Raw genomic sequence first — 22,792 nt, 5'->3', positions numbered from 1 at the left:
TTACAGCTGGATAAGGCATAAAATAACACAACTTTTTTGTAAATTCTTCTTCCTGTCCTTTACATGTGCTACTAAATATAGCGGAGTAAAACAGTTCTAGTTGTCTTGAAAAACAAGACGAATTTACGGGCATCCCACCACACTTCAATGTACTGTTACCACCTGGTTTCATACCACCCAGAAAGTTGGCTTTTCCCATTTGCTCCTGTGTTTGCAAGTATGTAGAAGACTCAATTCTCAAAGATACAGACTCTAGCATACAAGTAAAGTTTTTAGGAGTCTTGCTGAAATGGAATATAGCTAGTCTTGTGGGTGAAAATTCAGACATGAATATATTTTAAGCACATCTCCAGTTCCTATCAAGGTTTAGTGACTGCTGAGTTCAGCTGAGCCGGTGTTCAGCTGAATGGTGGAGGTATAGTTGATGCAGTCTGAGGTCAGGGAATGGATTAGATGATGCGTCAAGATCTGTTCTGTGAAAGTCTGGCTGCCGATATATTAAATTAGTGTCTGACTATTTATCAGATGCAGTTCAATATTTCATTACAATGTTAAAATCTCAGCCTTTAAAAAATGCAAACCAGAAATTTAGAAGGATATGGGAGAAAGGAAACACAACCTTTGAAACCCTCTGTGAAACAGAGGGGCCAGCAAAATACAAAGTGCTTTGTAGCATTTTGGAAATTAATAGCAGCCCGTTTTTATCAAATAAATGCTGTTGTAGCTGAAACAACACAGATTGCAGACACATTTGTAGCTTTCTATCTTACAGAGAAGCCAAAGTTTTTGGGGAAAGATCTTTCTACATCAATCTGCTTTGAAGTGCTTCCTACAATCGTGATAATCTGTTCCAGAAACTGGTCATAATAGAAAACACCATTTCAAAGCAGTCTACAAAGCACATTTCTAAAAATGCTTTCAGTTACACCTCAATTGCAAATATGCCACTGAGCCACTTACTTACTTTTTCATCGGGAAGGGTTGCCTGTGATAAGCATGCATTTTTCCTGATCTCCTGCCTTTTAATCATGTCTATCAAGTCATTGTAACTGACAGACATGTTAGCTCTGCTATTCAAAAAACAAATAAGAGATGCCTAAATTATAGTGTTGCATTTTAAAGAGGTACTGTCAGGTTGAAAACCTGGGGCCAACTCATGCAGCCCTGACTCAGGTAGTATACCAATTTCAAAAGCAAATAGTCCTTGGATAAGAATGCAAGGTGTGAACTTTTTGGGTTTTTAAAATGAAAAATCCAATTTTAACTTACATAAATGGAACTTTCGCTACTGACGTCCCTTGGTGCAGGATCAGGCCCTTATCTCTTCTACAAATATCTTAGACCATTAGAACTGCAGACATCAGATTATTTCCAATTCTTCATGCTATTAATTTAAACCCCTGATTCTACCAGGTAGAAGTCTGCTATGTAAATAATCCCACTGGCGCAAGTCTTTGTGATAACTTCACTGAAGCACTTCAGTAGTTTGTTTGGTCTGTTTGTGGAGAAAAGCCTTACTCAACCCAAATAAAAACTTCAGAGGTTTTTTTCCTTCCTCAGTTGAATCAGCTTGGGAAAGGAAAAAAAAGACAAGCCTCATTATTTTACTTATGTTTCTAATCAACTACTTCTGCATCTCACGCTCAAATATTTGGGAAGTTTAAAAATCAACAGAAATAGAGATCTTGTTGGTTTGGGTTTTGTTTTAATTAAAACTGGAAATGCTTTTCTTGGTGCTGGGTTTTGCTTGCAGACCTAATTTTGGGAGTGCCTCTGGACCAATACCATCCCTGCACAATCCTTTCCCATAGGTACAAACTTGTCTTTGAGTTTTTGGGCTCATACTACTAGTCCTCAGTCAAGGACAACCACAGCTCTTCAATGAGGCTGCACTAGTGTATCCATGAGTAGAATTGCTCTTGCACTTTTCATGGACATCCAAGTCCTTTGAGAGCTTTGTAAATGGATAGCAGAGTAGGCTGCCAGAAAACAAAGAGTTTTCATTAAATGATAACATCTTTCCAAACTAAAAACAGAAATTGTATTACTTATGGGAAGATTGTAGTCCTCTCAGACCACAAGTATCACACTTAAGGTTAGTGCAATCCAGCCGAACACTAGTATAACTTTTGGAAGTAGTTTAAGAGTGTTTGCCTTGTGTTAGCAATCAAGAACTCAGGCCAGTAAATTCTCATCCACAGGTCATTTCACTGAAGCAAGTAACACTTCATGCATTTGTACAGATTGCAAAAGTCAGTTTTATTCTGCAGGCTCAGATCTTACACTTGCAAGAACGGAATGGCTTCCTCACCGGAAATTCAACCTGAACTCTGCCCTCAGTTAGCTTGAAGTGTGTCTTTTCTCTTTGCCTACGTCACAGTGCTCCTGAGTGAAAGAGAGAGTCTGGTTATGCCCCAGCAAAGTGCAGACAGATGTTTTGACATTTCCCTGCAGAGAGCTCCTCTGATACAAGGCTGCTCTGATTTACAAGCAGTGCTGCTGCTGCAGTCCCCACCTACCTCCCAGCCATCCTCCTCTGCCAGTAAAAACCTGCTGTTGCCTTTTACCGCTACAGCTACTCCAGTTCTTCACCAGACATATATCACACCAGGCTCCTCATGCCAAGAGCTTCCTATGCCACTATGCCTATTTTCTGCCTTCCAATTTTATAGTCCTTATCTCCTGCTATCTATCTGCTAAGTTCTGCTCTGCAATCTCTGCTGTTCCAGTGCTTTCAAACCTTTGCAGCTGTCTTCTTTGGCCAGTAGCATCCTTAGAAAGCGTTCAGAGAAGAGCCATCAGGTAATAAGGATTAGAAAAACGCAGAAGAATCCAGTATCATACTGAAACATCACAGAGAAATTAAGAGATAACTTGATTGCAGTTCACAAGTACTTCTACAGCAAGAAAATGTGATGCTCTGCTCTCCAGATGAGAGCATAACAGGACCAAGAACCTAGCAACTGAGAAACTAAGATGCAACATAATCGCGAGGGCTGCTGAATTTTAAACACTTAACCAAGAATTGCAGGTTTGTGCTGGTTTGGGCTGGGATAGAGATAATTTTCTTCATAGTAGCTAGTATGGGGCTATGTTTTGCATTTGTGCTGAAAACAGTGTTGATAATACAGGGATATTTTATTGCTGAGGAGTGCTTACACAGAGTCGAGGTCTTTTCTCCTTCTTACACCACCCCACCAGCGAGTAGGCTGGGGGTGCACAAGGAGTTGGGAGGGGACACAGCTGGGACAGCTGACCCCAACTGACCAAAGGGATATCCCATACAATATGATGTCATGCTCAGTGTATAAAGCTGGGAAAAAAAAGAAGGAAGGGGGGACGTTGGGAGTGATGGTGTTTGTCTTCCCAAGTAACCATTACGCATGATGGAGCCCTGCCTTCCTGGAGACGGCTAAACAACTGCCTGCCGATGGGAAGCAGTGAATGAATTCCTTGTTTTGCTTTGCTTGCGTACGCGGCTTTTGCTTTACTTATTAAACTGTCTTTACCTCAACCCAAGAGTTTTCTCACTTTTACCCTTCCGATTCTCTCCCCCATCCCACCAGGGGGAAGTGGGCAAGCGGCTGTGTGGGGCTTAGTTGCTGGCTGGGGTTAAACCATGACAAGGATGTTCTCTTCCTTCAGAAATATTTAAATCAAAATTGGATGCTTCTTTAGAATAGTTGACCAGCTTGAACATGAATCAGCTCAGGGAAGTTCTGTGCCTTCAGGTAAGACAGATAAAATGACTGAAAGCACCTTTCTGGAGTTACCGTCCATCACTGTGGGAGGAGAGATTAGATGGGGAAGAAACCCAGGAATCAAAAGTAAAATGCAAACAAAAGAGTGAAATGCTAAAAACCCAGTTCACATGAGTTGTCTCACAAGTCAATGTTCTTCATCTGAGTACAGACCAAGTGACCGTTGAAAAGACTGCTTCCCTAAAGTATATAATCTGCAAATCTGCCAATGAGTTTAAAATTAAATTTAGATTTGTCATTCTCGATACACTTTGTCTTTATGAAACCAGGAATCAAATATAACATTCGGAGTAATCTTATCCAGTCGTCTTCTTAAATAATTTTGGATGCCTTAGCTTATGAACTTTACAGAGAGCTTCTTGGCAAGGAAGGATGGCATTGTAACGTCAGCCTTCTTAAAATTAACTCACACCAGCTATTCTCAGTAGTACCATCATTATCTGCAAAACTGTGCTCAAATGAAGAATCAATAAATAAATATGAAGAAGAAATTTAGGGAAAAAATGAAGTGCTATTAGCATTCCAGGAGTATAATAAACTCATAATTCTCCAAGGCAAAGCAGTGAAGCCTGGATTTGCAAAGCAACCAGACAAGGAGATGTGCAAAGCTCATTCCAAATATAAGTTGCTTTCATATTTCTAAGACCCATTAGAGGGAACACATAGCATTAGCAATATCATGGTTTGTATTCCTGATGTACAGTCCTAGACAAAGGTACCTACTAAATTACTCTCTGTTGGTTAAGGGGGGAAAATGTTAAATTTTAAAGATGTTAATCACTTGCTTTTGTTTTAATTCAATCTACATAGATGCATGTCTGTGTATGCATATAAAAATACAAAATATAGGAATGATCCCTAGTTTATCTTCAAAATTTTGGGACCAATTGTGCACATATGATCAGGGTACTTTTTTTCTCAAACTGTAGTCACACTAACTTGAACTGAACTGCTTAGGTGAGTAAAGGATTTGCACGATTAAGTTACCTACTGGCAATGTTTAGCAAGGAGATAAACGCATAGTCTTGTAAGGCACAAGTCTAGGGCTCTGATGCAGGAAAGCATTGATGTGAAACCTTTACTTCATAGAATTTAACTATATATTTAGAATTAAGTATGTGAATAAGTGTTTTCAGGGGTTGTAACCTTGCCTCTGCCAGTCATGTACTCTATGACCTTGAGCAAGTCACATAAGACCAGACTTTTCACAGACCTCAAAGTCTAATTCATACTGATTTCAGTCGCTGGCAATCCTACTTGGCACTTATCTGCATCGTTATGTTTCATGGTATCTTTAACAGATGAGCACAAAATTCTCTAGGCCATAGTCCTTTTATGCCTCAGTTTCTCTCCCTGATAATTCTGACTGCTGAGCATGCTTGTCAAAACAGAAATAAGGGTAAGTTGTACTATTATATCACTTGATTATCCTCACAAAGCAGGAACTGTGGAATTCTTCATAATTTGTATTATGTGTTACTTGACATCATCCTTCATCAGTATTGGAACAGTGCATAGTTACAGTGCATAGTCCTATTTTGCTCATGTTGAATAAAGTATGTATCTTTATCCTACCACAAGCCATTAATGATATTCTTTCCTCTGTTGACTTTTATTTTAAGTAGGTTGTTACTAGCTGCAATTACAACTAAAAGCTAAGCTGCCTTAGACTGGAGGAGCACCTTGGACACAGGCAGAAACTGAGTCTCAGCTTTGTGTTTTTAATGAAAATGCCCTTCTTATGTGGAACGGACCCCAAAAAGGTCAGAGAGTGAAATATTAAGTGATTTATAAATATAGATTGATTGCCCTGTCCAAACCATGTGTTTGAAAATCTTCTGGCAGACGATCATCTTCAATCAGGAAGAGAGAGCAGAGAAAGGAACGTGAGGCAGGGCAGGGGGATCTGTAATCACTCTAACAAACTTTTGAGACCTAGCCAATTTCTCCTTCCCTGCATTATATATACAGGGTCCAAAACGCATCTCTCTCTACATTCTTGAATTTACTATATTATCCTGTCAAACCGAATTATCCAGAGTGAACTTCCTACCCTTTCCTTCCTTGTCGTCTTATTTTTTTTCCCCTAATCTTTGATCCATTGTAAATCAGCATCATAGGAGATAAATAAGCAACCTTTAGCTGAAACAGCAGGCTAAACAACTTCCACGTGGCCAGGAAACACAGCAAAGCAATTAAACCTGCCCAACAGGCCATCCGTAGTCAGCATCCTCCTCCCTTAAGAGGCTGGCCCCAAAGTGTTCCCACATTTAGTTCCTCATCCTACCTCCGAGTTGTGCAGATGGTCCCAGCGCCCACTCAAAACCTCTTTGAAGTTACTAAGAATCTACACAGCCAGGTAAGCTCGTTGGCCCCGATTCTGTTGCAAGAATGAGGGTGTGCCAAGGTCTCATTGGAGTTTGTTTCCTGCCCCTCGCGAAGACAGGCAGGATCTTATTCTTTCTCACATAACTAGTCGTAACTGTCACAGCCATATTCTGGAAACAGTAATTTGATCTCTGAGTCAGGACACTTTCATACCACATGGGGAATTTTCATTCTGTTATCCTTTCAAAAGAAGTTAAAGATGTTTTTTCATTTTTACTCTACATCAGTAACCTGCACAAGGTTTGCACTTCAAATGAAAAATACTACTTTTAAAATGACAAACACTGAACACAGGACATTCGTTATCACTAAAAAAAGCCCTCTCTGTCTATGGAGGAGCATAATTCATTCACTGATACACCCACCCACATTTTCTCCAGGGAGTTTCACAAATTCACATGCACTCCCAGCACTAAATTTTGCATTTCAATCTAGGCATTAGCTATAAAAGTTGTGTAAAATCTTATGTAGTCAGACAGAAGCTGTTCCCTATTGGCTACATAATAAGCATCTTAGGTGGCTCCAGGGTATAAAATTGTTCCAAAAGGGGTGTGGAAAAAATTACACTGCATAAATTTATTCCAGATCCACCTGTTCCAGGTGCCAGCAAATATATTTTGTTAAAGCCATCTGCTTGTCTTAAAAGCTAACAGTTTTTGAAGACTATGGCACAAGCAATCTGCAAAATATACAAACTTCAGAAGCCACAAACCCTTAAACTGCAAATGGCTTATAGATCACCTCCGTAGGACTCAACCTGGCTGTTCTGCAGGATTGCAGACAGCATCTCTGCTTAACATCTGAGCATATCCAGCATCAGGGTATGTCCTCCATAGCATGAAGGGTTCAAGGCTACTGGAGGATCCATTTGGCATCACCAGATCTTCACATCCTATTCCCAATTATGGAGGCTGCCTCATGGCTTTGAAATTATGATTAAGCTTTTGAGTCCAGCACAATATTTGGCAGAGATAAAACTGATGACTATGGTTCTTCTCTGCAGGTTGCTACATCCCAGCTGCTTACGTGTTGCTGCACAATGGATAAAGTCAAACCCTCGAAACTGGCACTCTGCAATTTATTTGGCTTCCAGCAACAGCCTAATAGGGAGTACGTTATATATTGAGACTAGCAAGCCCATAAGCATTTAGCCTGCTCAACAAAGCAGGTGACCCACAGAGGTCAGACACTGCTACGGTTTGTGTTTATCAGGGTCTGATCATGTAGGGTGCTGTTTCCCGGAGACGCGTTAACAAGAATGAAGAACATGTAGCACCTTGTAAGATCAAGCTCCTTCACAGCAGCTTCTGGGAAGAAAATATCCTATGCTTTCTCTGCAAATGACCCCTTACTGAAAAACAATGAAATTACACAGATGATTTATAAACTCCCAAGGTGTTCACAATTGATTTGGGGATTAAGACTAGTAATCAGCATGTTTACTTATGATCTAATTTAAAGCTCACTAAAAAGTAAATAAAGACACACCAGTCCTTAACCAGCACAGTGCTTTGGTATATGCTTAATTATAAGCACATGAATAGCCCTGTCAGCAATTCAGAGTCATACTCTGTAACTTGGTAACATCCTTCACATGCAAATTACCTCCCAGACTTATTACATTCTGAAACAAAACAAACCCGTTTGGTTTGTAGATACATATTTGATAACAGTAATACTTCTAGAGTATCACGACTCATACACTCATCATCAGAAAATCACTTTGAGTGATTTTGTGCGGACCTTAAAAATTTTTGTTTTATATGAGTGCTGAAGCAGAGATAACTTTGGGAGTCACAGCGCTGTAGTCAAGGAGACCTTGCATACTGAAAGTCATAGTTGTGCTGTCAGAGCTCTGCTGCACTTTGCTCACATGGTTTGAGCCTGGGGTAAGGAATAACTGCTATCATGCAGTATTTTTTTGAACAACGAGAACAGAGGTGAAATAAATACTGAAACTAACTGTGCTTGAAGAATAATCTCCAGCAAGCGAGGCACTGTCCAAACAAGTTGCAGGCTCAAATACCTGTCAAAGTCTTGTATCTCATATTCAGACAGCTGCCACTGAAACGAACGAAAATTACCACCATGGACAGAGATGGGATGAGTGCTGGTACTGGGCACGCTGGAGGAGTCAGAAGCCCACAGTGTAAAATGAAGAGGAACAATCCCTACAATAAGACTAGCTGACACACTCACTTCAGTGAGTTGTTTTTTTCCTCCTTAAAAAGAAAAAAAGGCAACAGAACAATAACAAAGAACTGTTGACTTGGTCCTCAAAGTCAGCAACACTCCTATTCGGACACAGCCCATTTCAAGGCACAGCAGGGATAGCGCTGTAATACACGGTTTGTCTCCTGGACTAAATCACAAGGATTAAACCTAAAATAGTGGCAGTTCACCTTCACAGGATTCAGTCTGTAAAAGGTAAGTCCATCACTTAAGACTGACTTTGCAATCTCAGCATGACTTGATACTACGTAGCTGCTGCACAAGAAACACCAATGAATTTCACCCCTAGAGAACCATTTTGAATCGCCTCCACCACTATCTGCAGAGGATTAAATTTCCCTTTTTCAGTTTTACACCAGAAATGATCTGGTTAGGCAGAGGCAAATCCAGTTGCAGACTTCACACTGGACTGCACCTCAACTCTGGATCTTGGCACTGCCTCGACAGTGGGACATCTTCACATTACTATGATGGACTCCTTATTCCTCACCACTTCCCCTCTCTCTTGGGGATGATCTGCACTTGCTGCTGCAGCTCTTGCCATGAAGGCAGTGAGCAACACTTAGGTGACCTGATAAAGCTGGAGTCCATTGCATGGCTTCCCGATGACAGACCCTCGGTAAAATCACCCATGGCTCTCAGTAAAAAATGAACTAAGAAATGTTAATCTAATGATTCCAGGCATATAGATAAATAAAAGGTGAAAAGGCTTTTAAATGCATTCTAAGTCTTATGAGCAGCGGCTGAGGGAACAGCGGTTGTTTAGCCTGGAGAAAAGGAGGCTCAGGGGAGACCTTATCGCTCTCTACAACTGCATGAAAGGAGGTTGTAGCAAGGTGGGTGTTGGTCTCTTCTCCCAAATAACAAGCGATAGGACAACAGGAAACAGCCTCAAGTTGCGCCACGGGAGGTTTAGATTGGATATTAGGAAAAAATTCTTCACTGAAAGGGTTATCAAGCATTGGAACAGGCTGCCCAGGGAAGTGGTGGAGTCACCGTCCCTGGAGGTATTTAAAAGGCGTGTAGATGTGGTGCTTAGGGACATGGTTTAGTGATGGACTTGGCAGTGCTAGGTTAACAGGTGGACTTGATGATCCTAAAGGTCTTTTCCAACCTAAATCATTCTATTCTATGATTCTAAAACCAATATTTTATAAGACAGATCAATATATTTCTCTAGTCTGGAAACAAATGTGTTCTCAAAGAAAGTTAAATTTAGAGAAGAAAATGTTTCGTTTTCTTACTACGGAAAACAGTGATGACAATTCCTTGGAGGGCATTTATATGAACAGCGATCCAAAGCTAGGGCTTCATCATGTTCTCCCTAAAATCAGTGGAGTAGAAACAGGCTAAGGTTACTGCTGTCAGCCTACTTAATGTAAACAAAAGTAGCTTTACAATCATAACAGCGTTGTCCTTAATTTCCAAGCTTTCACTGGTCAAACCGGCATATGGAAGTGATGCAATCATGAAGCAAAACAATGACAGCTTTGACCCTGCATCTTTTACGCAGTCAATTAATCTCCCTGATGTCTTTACAAGGAATCACCTGAATAAGGGCTACCGCGTAACACCCTAAATTCCCAGATCCCAGTAGATACAGCACACATCAGTACTCAAGGCAGAAAGGCAGCCGTGCTGCGGATTGCTTTGTGGTATTGTTTGATACTGCCCCCTTTTGCCAAACAGCAAGTCAACAGCCTAGACTTCACACAGAAACTTTTCATGTCATGTATTTGTTTTCAGGAAAACATATGCATGCAGATGGTCTTATTTAACCCTAGCATGACTGCTCACATGATTATTAATCTTGGCTAAAATAGAAATCCATTGTTCAAGCCATGTTTAATATCACAGAGTGAGACTGCTCTCCAGGAACATTTCCTCTAATAAGAACCCATCATATCTCAGCCTAAGTCAAGCAGGACTTTTACAACTGACTCCAAGGTAAGAAGCAAAGACTATAAAGTCTGGGTGTATGTTCCCCCAAGTCAGCTGTCTGCCTGGAGAATAAAGGGCAATCATACCGGACGACCAAAGCCATTTTGTTTGGGCACTAGTTTCATCTTACTGCAAAGCAACTAAAATCCCATGGCACCACCTGTATCGAGTTTCTATCAGGCTACACTCATTACTGCTGAACCCATCCCCATGACATCTTTTCGAGTCTATATGATCAGGGCCACCTTGTTAAAAGTCATTCCCCACACAGACCCTGTTCAAGCCTTTTGTCTTCTAGGGTTGTGCTTTTTCACTCACTGGAGTTTGCACATTTTCTTCTCCCTGGTTGCCCCAGCTCTTTGCGGGAAGGGAGGGAGGTCATGGAGGGCAGCCACTGCCAATTCCATCAGCCTAACGGGCTGAGGGGACAAACAAAGAAAATATCTATATTCTGAATGGTGGGATCTCTCCCCCCCATGACTTCAGGATTAACATGTCCCTGACAGGGGAGGACAAAAACTTAATCTCTCTGAGGAAAGAAAGAAAGATAGAGAGAAAAGAAGGAGAAATTGTCTCCACTTCACTGAAAACGCAAGAGGCATAACATAAAATGCGGAGATCCCCTATTATAGTCTGCCTAGTACAGAGTCTACTTATCATCCAATCCAATCTGAACAGAAAAGTTTTAGTCCAAAAGGGAGAAAAAATGAAAAAAGATATGGATGATTCAAGTGGCTGTTTAAAAATGAAATCTCTATTAAAAAACTGGTTAAATATCAGCAGGATTTTTCTTTTTCCCATTGCTGCCTTCTCTGCAGTTTATGACCAGTTTTCTCCGTTGGGTGCTTATAAATCACACATATAATCAAGAGAGCACTTTTCTGTCTGAGTAGCTTGTTCCAGCTACTCTCACTCCTCCTTCTTGCCTTCACTCACCCAGGATCTCTACTGATCTCAAACAGCAGTAAGAATCAAAGCCCATTATAACTTTTAGCTTAGTTGGTTTCTATTTTGTTCGCAGTGCAGTCAGCTTGGGGTCTCAGCCTACCACTGAACCCATCCAGAGGCAAAGAGAGCTAACCTCTTGCCGCTCAGACTATAATTTAGGAAAAGAAGTATTTTCTGTAATGAGAGGGAACACTTGCACAACAAAAAATGAAACTTTACTATGATCCCAAACCGATATATCCATACATAAATAGTTCAAGGGAAGAATAATTTTACAAAATTAAAACCCAACCAAAAATAAAAACAAAAAAAAACAGGACCTGGCATCTACCATGTTTGGAGACCCTTTTTAAGGACAGGAAATTATCTAAGATATAAACTGAGCCAACAGAGGACAGTGAACCTTTAGGATATAGATACTCCTCTATACTTACGCTCCACCTAAAAGCCCATGAACAGACAGGTTCAGTACCGACTTGGCAAGCACACCTTTTGTTTGTTTCCTCTGAGGCGTAACAGTAAGCGTGCTCCTGGGCAGCACCGGGGAGCAGATGGTAGTGTTGGAAAATAGAGATCTCCAACTTTTGGTGTTGGAGGTGGATCCACAAAGGTTGTTTCTGGGAATTCCCCCCCCCCCCAAAGTTTCTAACAATACATGGAGCTAAGGAGCCGCACAAGGCTCTCTGCTTCCCTCTCTCTCTCCCCTTCGCTTTTGATCTCCATCAGGACGTGAGCTGAAATTTAATGGGCCACCCCTACCACAAAGACAAATTACCATCTGAAAAAAAAAATCATTAATATCCCTCCGTCTAGGCTATCCGGCTTCCCAGCACTGCATCCCCTTCCCTCTCGCCACAGCCCCGCTCAACGGGTTTAGGGAGAGCTGGGAAGGTGGGGGGGGGGGGGGGAGAAAGAGGAAAGAAACCACCTCCTAGCTAACGTCCTCTCCAGCGCGGCCGGACTACAAAAACACCGACAAAAAAAGCCCCTTTCCCTCCACAGCCCGCGGGGGGCAGGAGGACGTCGCACCGGGCGCCGTGCACAAACACACACCCACGCCCCGCAGGGTGCCCTCGGCCCCTCCATCACCCCGCAGGGCTGCGCCGGGAGCGGCGGAGCCGCGCAGCAGCCCGCGGCTCCCCACCTCCCCGGGATCCCCATCCCAGCGCCGCCCGCTCGCCCCGGCCCCCCGCCAAGTTGGGAAGTTTGCGCACCCCCCGCCCCGCGGCCGGGCCCGCCGCCCGCCCCCCGGCCCGCCGCCGTGCTGCGCTTACGGGGTGGCCGTCGGCCTCCCGGTGCGGGACTCACCGGCACATCGCGCTCCGGCTGCCGCAGGAGCGGGGGCAGCCGCGGCGCGGCGCGGCTCGGCTCGGCGGGGCTGGGCTCGGCGCGGGGCGAGCAGGGGAGCGGAGCGGCGGGCTCTGCCCAGCCCAGCGTTTAGGGAGCGCCGCCTCGGGCCATGCGAGCGGCTGCGGGCAGTGTCCCCGCGGCGCGGCCGGAGTTGGGACCGAAGTCCTCCACTGCGCTCCGCTGTCTCTTCCAGGCGGCTCCTATCAGCACGGCTTCAACTCTTTCCATCGGAGACCGGGGGGGGGGGAGGAGGAGGAGGAGGAGGCGGAGGAGGAGGAGGTAGGGAAGGAGGAGGGAGCTAGGGGCTGGCAGCCCCAACTCGCGCTGATGTCAACTAATATATTCAAAGTTCAACGGGGCATTTCTTCGCAGGCGAATCGCCCTCGCCGCCCTCCACGCTGCTCGCGGCCGGCCGCCTCGGGCCGGCGGGGGGGGTCCCGCGGAGCACGACGGCGCTCCGCGGCCGGACGCCTGCGGAGGGGGGGCCGGCGGGACTGGCCCGGGGAGGTCGGAGATAGGGGGATGGCACACTTTTCGGGCGGGCAGGTTCAAGTGCCGCCGGCGTGGGGAGGGCTGAGGGTGGAGGAGAGGCACCAGCCGAGGATGAGAGCCAGCGGCGGAGCGATGTTTGTATTTAAATCCACCCCCTTCCCTCCCTGCTGGAAGGGGCAGGGCCGGCTGCGTTGCTGTGGCTGTGGCGGGGATGGAAGCGGGGCGCAGGGGAGCCGCCGGCCTGGGGCTTGGAGTCGCGCCGCGGGCCCTCCTGCCGGGCTCCGGGCTGCAGGGCTGCCGTGCAGACGCCGCGGCAGCGGCCGCCTGGAGACGCCAGCCGGCGGGGCTTGCAGCGAGCCCTGGGCGGAGCGCGGTTCCCCCCGCCCGCGGCTGCTCCCCTCACCCGGGGCCCGGGCTAAGGCTGCGTCTCTCCGTCACGATGTACCTCTGCTCGCCGGGGGCGAACGGGGTCGAAATGGACCTGGGGAGGGAAGCGGCGAAGTTTTCTCACGCCGAGGCGGAGACGGCGGCGGAAAACCCGCGGCGAGGCGCGTACGCGGCGCGGAGCGCAAGGGAGAAGCAGCGCCGCTGTGCGCTGCCCGGCGGCAGCGCCGCCCGCTCCGCTCCGCGGCCCGCCAAGCCCCGGAGCCGGTCGGCAGCGCCCGCAGCCCCGCGCCTCCCCGGCACCGCCCACGGCTGGCCGGGGGCCGCCGGCGGGGAATCGCTGGGGGGTGTGGGGGGTGGGGGGCTGCATCAAACGTGTTTTTGCAAGTGGCTGATGTGCCGCTGTGTCCCCGCGGTGATGCACAGTGCCTGTACACTGTTAGCGGCAACCGCATAAAGCTATAGGGTGATCTCTGCTGATGGACAAGCAGCCTGGCAGTAAAAGGATAAAAATACATCTGGGCTGGTTTAGTGACATTTAAAAATCGCAAGAGAAAAGCCTCAGTTATTTCTCAGCTGAATCCCCAGATAGAATGGCCTCCGCTAGTGCCATTGCATATGTATGTGTATGTATATAATGAGACTGGGATTTTTTTCTTCTGTAAACTGATCCAGTCATTCATGTTGACAGTATGTTATAGCTATATAAAAACAGTGTAATTGTATGATGGCTCATGAATGCTATGACAGCCAACTGCGGTGGCAGTGGGTGTTCTCCCAGTTCACATCTCAGAGAAGCAGCAGCATAGATCCACTGCAATGATCATTATACAATACGTAATTATTTGCCTGTTCTTAATTTCTCAGTTCTTCCTTAATCAAGTAACTCTATCGCTACATCCATTCATGCAGTAACACATTTTTGGATACAGCTTGTATGAAACAGTCAATACATTATTTATATGTATGGCATTTTCAATCTGATTTCTATTTTAAAACTCTCACTGGAAAGTTGAGGACAGGTAATGGGTACAAAATAATTGCAATGAGGCTATGTATTCTGCTCAAAACTCAAACTCTGGGATAAGCCTCGAGTCAGGCATAGCCTGGAAGCTGCTGAGAAGACTTCCCCATGCAGAGTGGCATCACATTTGCCTCTCTTTTTCTATCCCCATCTCTTCTGAAGACCTACACAAAAAATTTCTAGATGATTTATTGTTATAGCATCTTCTCAGGGTACTGTCTTAATTTGCACGTGAGTAATATAAGTAAATAAGTGTCAAGCCCCTCCATTTCCCTAATATGCAGCATGATATCTTTCAATTTACTAAAATAAATCTTAAATAGTGATGTACAGCAGCCTGGGTGTTTGAAGCAGAACACAGCGCACGGCTATGCTGCTGTGCTGGGACACTATCTGCTTTCTTTTTCCGTTTTACTGTAGAGCGGATGGTTTGGTTATCTAAGCCTCAGGGATAAAACACCTCACCAAATGCCACAACACCACATGTAATTTCCAGAAGACTCAGCTCAACCTTTCTTCCTCCTAAGACTTGCAGATCAGGCACTGAACATAGTAGCACGAGACCATATAGACTAAGTTTTTTCCCAATATCTGTCAACATTTAAAGATCTAATGGATAACAATTTTCTGGTAAAGAAAAGATTGAGTGTTTGCCCTAAAATCTTCTGGCATTTTCCTGCTACTATTTTGCTGTTTTCCCCCCAAAGCTGGCGGTACTTCTGTTGGTCATGTGCATGCATGCATTGCTCAGAGACCCATGAATAAAGGTGCATATAAATTAAAGTCCTGTAATATTTCCTTGGACACTCAGGTCCTGACACCTTAATGCCATTACACAGCATGACGTTTCCGAAATCGCTGGCCAGACAGGGAAACTACTCAAATTCTTTTAGTAAAGGGCTTGTGACGCAAAGCGGTACTGTTCAGATTCTTTGAAAAAGAGAGAAATGCCATGGGAAAAGACAGGGTATCGCATGTAAAGTGATCTATAGCAAACAATTTGTTTTCAATCTCCAAATCCTAAGCCTCGCTAGGGAGAAGATGTACCGGGGTTCCTGTTCTGGGCTTGGCAGAGACTGAGCTCTTGGCAAGACCCATCACAGTTGTTCGCAGAGGTGTTGAACTGCACCTCTGTCCAGAGCCACCTCTGCTGGAGAACCCCCTTTACTCTGCTTTTCTCCTGGCTTGTCCCAACAGTCCCGCATGAGGGAGAGACGCGGCGGGTCGTTTCTAGCCAGCGGGAAGTGCAGTTCTATCCGGTAAAGGGGTGTTTGGCGGAGCCCCGTCGCCCCCGCTGCGCCCTCCCCGCCGCTCGGGCCGGCTCTCACCACTAGGTGCTGCTCGTGCCTCCCGATGCGCCCGGGCGCGGCACCGAGCCGAGGCGGGCCGGCCCCGGCACAGGCCCGGCTGACGCCGGCACGGAGCCGCCCTGCCCGCAGGGTCACCCGGGGCCAGAGGGCACCCCCTTAGCCGGGGGGGAACCGATCCGCGCGGGTGCCTGCACACGGTGTGGGTTTGTGTAGCACACGTGTGAGCAGGCTGCGTGGCCAGCCGGCGGCTTGGGCAGCAGGAGGTCTGGCACCGGCTTTCCCGGGAGCTGGCTGGAGGAGCGTAGGCTGTAGGGAGTGGGGGTAAAACCCATGGCTTGGAGAGCGCTGCCTGTGCAAGGGGGAGTGCCACTGCTTGCGGAGAACAGGGGCCACCTTCGCTGCCTTCAAACACAGCCGTGCAGAGCGCTGAGAGGGACAGGGGAGAGTTAAACAGAGCGAAGGTGCAAGCTGCGGGGAGGAGGAACGAAACTCAGAGGGATGGGAGGACTTTGGGCTATAGGGCAGAAGACGACAGGGTAACAGGTACTGCTGGGCGCTGGTGCGGACAAGGACCTGCAAGTGTAGAACAGAGCTCTGTGGGGTAAGAAGAGATCAGACCTAGGCTTTTTGTGAGTCAGGTCATCCGAAGACAGTACTCCAAATCGCAGCTAGCGTCACATTTTGCAGCCTAATCGGAGCATTTGCACACAGAAAATCAATCTGTTTATGACTGAACTGGCTGCACAGACCTGCTTGAACTTGAGCTGTTCTGGGCATTCAGATAAGCTTTACTGGTAGATGTTTTCGGTGGAGATCTGGAGGAAAATCTTGACTCTGGCTTCATCGTCTGGAGGCTAGGCGACAACATTCACCCACGCTTGATCTCTGGACGACGATTCCACGGTAGTAGCAATCTCATTAGAAAAGTAATTTTGCTGTAGATGGCCAGACCATTTCACATAGACTGAAGGAAGGGGAAAGTGCATATATCAGTGGCAGAAATTTTAAATTAGGCTTAAATTCAGAGCTGGGCACATGTTCAGCCAACTACAAGTTTTTATTTCCCCATAGCACTGCAAGGGGAGAAGCAAGGTTGCCATGAGGAAAACGGTCAAAATATATGCAGTAGAACATCTTTATGCTGATGCAAGTGACTGACCCAAGTGGAGCACAAACTGCCCTTCTAAATGGTGCAATGTTTTCTCAAAAGGAGAAAAAATGCATTTCTAAATACAATATCAGCAAATACTCAAAAACAATGGCATGCAGCAATAGTGATAGTAAGCAGTATCCTGAATACTAGGAGATCTAGATCTGAAGCCAAATGGCCATTAGCCATAAAATATTTAGGTACATGGCTTTTTTCTTGAATTTAAAATAGGTTGCTAAATAGTCACAGTTGTGGTTTCCGGACTCAGTCTTGTGGCGACAGTAACATTTTAATTTATACTAAAGAGAAGGCAAAATTAAATCCATGACACAAACTAGGAGTCAGATGACCTGAAAGCAAGAGAATACAAATGAGCTCCCTGGAGAGAAGAGGCTGTGATGGAACAAATAGAATAATACAGGGGGATGACTTGACACTATCACCAGAGCAACTGTATTTCACTTCTTTAGAAAGAAATGAAATGAGCTTAAATTGGGACAACTGCTTTATTTTCAGAGAATTACATCTGAAGCCTCTGCTGCCTACAGACAAGTGATATACAATTGTTTCTCCCCCTGAAGCCAGGTACTATTAATTGCCAATTTTCGTATGTCACTCGACATGACGAAGTCAGCAAATGTCATCATGCTTAATAGAGGCAGGCCTGAGTATTCCCACTAGGCTCACAGAAGTAGAAAGTTCCCTGTTTGCAGAAAAAGACTCATGAAATATAAAAGTTGAGTTAACTATATGATATACCTGGAGGGAGGGGATGTTAAGCTGAGACACTTGTTATTGCCCAGTAAGCATCCACATTGCAGTAAGATATACAGCACCAAGCAGTCACCTATTTGTTGGCAAATAAAAGGAGCAGTGAAAAATTAGTTTTTAACAACACCATTAGGAGGTTTGATACTACATCAGAAACTACTTCCCTCCCTCCTTTAACTCAAGTTCTGAGCCTAGAGGCTGTGTTTATTGGAAATGACTTCTGCCTTGAGGCTGAAAGTGTAAAACCTAGCACTGAGCACCTTTATGGTGCTCCTAGATATATATTATCCGAGGGACTGAAAACTTCCTTGGTAAATACAAGGGGGATTTTTTCGCCTGGGCAGTATAGGTACCTTTACAATTAGACTTAAGCTTTAATTTAAAGACATGTTGTTTGGCACATTAGACGTCTCACTGAACGCTCTGTGCAAGAACCAGATTTGAATGGAAAGTGAATTCAGGACTGTTGACAGCTTATCTACTGACTTCATGCTCAACCTTAGGCAATTCAGCTGAAAGATGAGCTCTACACTGCGACTTCCCACTACAACCTTTGCAGTCTCTTGCCCTATTCTAATTTGCCTTTAAACAGCTACATTAAAAAGCTTTACAGGGGCCCACTTATACAACAAACTGTTATGTCCAGTGAGCTGTGCTCTACTGAAAAGTCTGGGTCTAAATGTGAGCAAGTTTTGAAAGTATTAGCATTCCTTCCTCCACCTGCTTATGTGATGACCAGTGTCTTGATAATGCAACTTGCAGTGTCTGGTTTGGAAAATGCAATTCTCAGTGTAGTGGGAATGTGAACATGCTGGTAAAACTGAGTATCTGTTCAGCAGCAGTTTGTAGTTCTCCTGTAGTATTTGGAACTCATGACCTGGAAAGTCATTCTGAGGACTTAAGTAGTTCATAGCACTCAGTTAATACAGTGTCCTTCCATACTTGCATGTTTTTAATGAACTTAACTACAAACCATACTGTACCTACTCGGTGTGTAATATTCAGATGCTTATAATTCAAATCAAAACCAATTGACTTTCAAATCTCACCCATTTTGACTGCAGGGCTGTTAAACTAAAAGGTCAGAAGAAAAAAAAATTTTTAAATGAAACTTTTTTAGTCATCTCAATCAAAATATGAACTGATTTTAAAAGCATATTTTCGTCTTTAGGCAGATGCCGGTCAGTTTCAAGTTCAACCCTCCATTTTGCAGATTTTCAGACAGGTATTGAAAATAAGACAGGCTTAGAAAATAAACTGTATTGTAGCTTCACCTATGATGGTTGTGACAGAGTCACAAAGTCTTTCCTCTCTTAAGAAAGAGTCCCATTGGAACTGATGCAGACAGATACATCATCTTTGGGAAAACGTGGTTTCAAATTCCTAGGCAGGGTAGGTACAATTTCACAGGTTGAGACATTTCTCAACAACAAACATGAAATGTAACCCTACACCCAACAGCCCTGCCTCCTGCTTTAGGAGAATGTAGCTTAGATCTGCACGTTGTAGCCATGTTCCCTCTTGAACTGCAACGTAACCCTTTGTGACTTGGCAATGCAATGGAAGGCCCCGCATCAGGAAAAGCTCCTTGTGAAGTATAAAGACATGGAGGTCTCCCACAGAGAGCCCTCTCTGCCTTCTTCACTGCCTGATTCATTGAGGGAAGGTGGCTTCCTTTCTCCCACACAAGGGTGGTGGAAGCAGTTCTGTGATGAAAGAGAATCTTGGGCCTAGGCTGAGCTGCCCTAAGAAGAGCTAGTAATATGTAGAATATGAATATTCATTGCTATTTTATCATTGGTAAACCTAAACATGAGGAAGAGGTTGGGTTGGACGTTACTACAGTGTGTGGCCTGTTTTTGTTAAAGAAAAAAGTTGGAAGAGACAGCCACCTTTTTTCTTGTAGTACCTCAGCAAAGAGATTGTGGGATACCGCAAATATTGCATTAACAGAAAGCTAAGAACACTGTCGCGTTAGACTGTGCAACGCACTGGTTCCTAGTGGAGAGTGTCTGCTTCCCTTTGCCGGCACACCCAGGGATGTCAATAAATAAAAACGATTGCAGCAAAGTGGGCTAGTGCACTGAGAGAAGCTTTCTGCTTTGCATTTTCAGCAATTAAAACTCCTACAATTTCTTCTCCAAAACATCACATCCTTCCTTCAGCTTGGCCATCACAACATATAGTGGTGGCATCTCAAATATAAGGCACAACAGCAAAGCAAAGCGAAAGCTTCATAGTGAATTCTGAAGGCACGCAGCGCAGCAGCGCAGATCAGGGTGGTTGGAGCGGGCAGTGTCAGGTATTGAGTCAGGTATTGAGTCACAGGTATTGAGCAGTGCACTGTTATAATTCTTCTACTCAGATACTTCCAACCACTTCCTATTTTTATATATATATAATTATATATTACTGATTATCTATCTTGTATTTCTTTTCCAAATAAAGTTGTCCATCAGAAATACCTTTACTAGATAAAAACCATTTACTAGATAAAAACACATCTAAATCAAAATACAATTACTATGTGTATTTCTAATTAGCATAACATGCTGCAAAGTATATTGTATATTCAGTCTAGTCTAGTGGCCAAAAATATTCCATGAATTCTGGTCAACAATTACAAAGAATTCTATTCCTGCCAGATAAGCTGAAAATTATCACTTGCTGACTAAGTCAATATGTTACCCTGCTGCTATGCCATATGGCCCTGGATGCTAAGACATAACACAACCTCATCAAGTGACACCCGAACTGGAGGAGTGGTTGATACACCAGAGAGCAGGGTTTCCATTCAGAAGGACCTCAGCAAACTGGAGGAACAAGCTAGCAGGAACCTCATGAAGTTCAACAAAGGCAAATGCAAAGTCGTGCATCGAGGTCAGAAGTGCCCAGTGCGCCAGGCCAGGCTGAGGGCGGAGCGAACAACGCGCAGCTGGAGTTTGGGGCCCGCAGAACAACAGCTACTGACAACCTGGAGAGACTCCAGAGAAGGGCTGCTAAGACAGGCTGCTAAGGACCAGAGCACCTGATGTACAAGGAGAGGCTGGGGCAACTGGTTTGTTTAGCCTAGAGACGAGAAGGCCAAGAGGGGATATAATTGCAGTGTTCCCCTACCTTAATCCATTGGAGAAGACAGACACAGACTTTTCTCAGAGACACACAGCAAAAGAACAAAAGGGAACAGTTACAAGCTGCAACAAGGGAAATACTGATTGGAAACATGGAAAAAAATCATCTCAGTGGGACTAGTGCATCACTGAGACAGGGGCCCAAAGGGGCCGTTCGATCTTCACCCTTGGAGATTTTTAAAACTTGGCAAGACTTGGAGCAACCTGATCTGATTTTGAAGCTAGCCCTGCTTTTAGCAGAAGGTTGGACTACAGACCTCCAGATGTCCCTTCCAACCTAAATTTTTCTATGAATCTACAACATAAAATCCAGTTCTATAAGATACTAAGTATCCCTTCCATCAGCCATAAAGGTGCTTGAAGCTTTGTCAGGGGTCAACAAAATTGGCTTATTAGAGCAGTGCCCTATCTAAATCTCAGCTATGATTTCATTTGGTAGGTAATCAGGTTAAGTGTGATCAATTATTTGATTGCCTATATATTATATTCAGATTGTCATAACAAGCTGAGATATATGAGGCTTGATTCTCCTCTCCCTTTCTTCAAAATGTGAGATTCAACAGTGATACGGAAGGAAAAAAGACAGAAGAACTGAAACTGTTTTCCCCTGAACAATGAGTGGAACTGCTACATTTCACGTAAATATTATCATGGATCTATGATACGATCATTTCTACAGTCAGCATGCCAAACCTCACTAATATTCCTTCCTCGTCAAAACACATAGGGTTACTCAGACAAGTAAAGGTTTGCAGGCATGCAAATTAATTTGTAGTAAGATGGTTAAAGTTCTAAATCATGTATTAAATTACTTCTATTGTAAAGTTTAACTTCATTTTCCAAGCTAGTCACATGCAACAGAGATGCAGTAATGTAGGTATTCCAACTGCAGGAAGTGATTAGCTGCCGGTGCCTTCTAAAACTAGGCTTGTAAGTCAGATCATTGGAAAGATCAGTGGTTTGTGTCCTGGATGTCATGAGACCAGAGAGGTGGAATATTGGCAGAGGTTTAGGTTTATTTTTGTATATTTTGAAATATTTAGACAGACTAGGATAAAAATCAACTTGTAGGGTTATAAATCCTGATCCAGCAAAGCAAAAAAGTAATGAGCAAGCCCATCTCAGGTGTTCAAGAAACATAAATATCGATTTATCCTTGAACAGTGGCCCAAAGTCCCATTAAAGTTCAAGGAATGAAAGTGATATTCAAGCACTTGCTTAAAGATAGGCATGTGCTTAAATGCACTGATGACTTGGGGCACTTTTACTTGTATTTCCCTATGTAACAAACAGGGAGCTACCACCAGGTTTGTTAATACTGCCAGGCATTTCTGCATCTCCTTGTTTCTGCACAGAAGCATAGTGCTGACAGTTTTGATTTTGCCACAGAAGAAAATGAGCATTCCAATATGAATTGTCTGCCTGGGTCTGATAAAATCAGAGAAGTTAGCCACCGGTTTCTGTAGGTTCACATTGGGCTATAAACATTCATTCTCATGAATAAATTTATTTGAACCTTTAAGAGGCTTGGGTTGAAATGTAACAACCTCTGAACAATCTGATTGGGACCAATATATAAGCAGTCAGTACCTTTCCCTCCCTCAGGAGCTTTATCCTTTACTGTTTGTAGGTTTACCTGTTAATGCTCATCATGGTTATAGTTCTGACTCAAGAGCTCTCATTAATCACCGCCTAAGAACACTGCATCAGGTAAGCAAACATATCAGATGCTGAAGCAGCAGTACTCACTTCAAACTGTCATTTGCTCCTGACATAACAAGGGAAAAGATTATGCAGCCTAAGTACCAATAATTTTTCACTGCACGATTCAAAACGAGCTTTGGAGATTGGTGCCACATTGCTACAAATGATGGCACCGAGGGTTCAGTGAGGGTCAGTGATCAGCACTG

This window comes from Calonectris borealis, chromosome 6, assembly GCF_964195595.1.
Source record: "Calonectris borealis chromosome 6, bCalBor7.hap1.2, whole genome shotgun sequence".
In the NCBI taxonomy this organism is placed as follows: domain Eukaryota; kingdom Metazoa; phylum Chordata; class Aves; order Procellariiformes; family Procellariidae; genus Calonectris; species Calonectris borealis.
Note: the sequence above shows the minus strand (reverse complement) of the source record.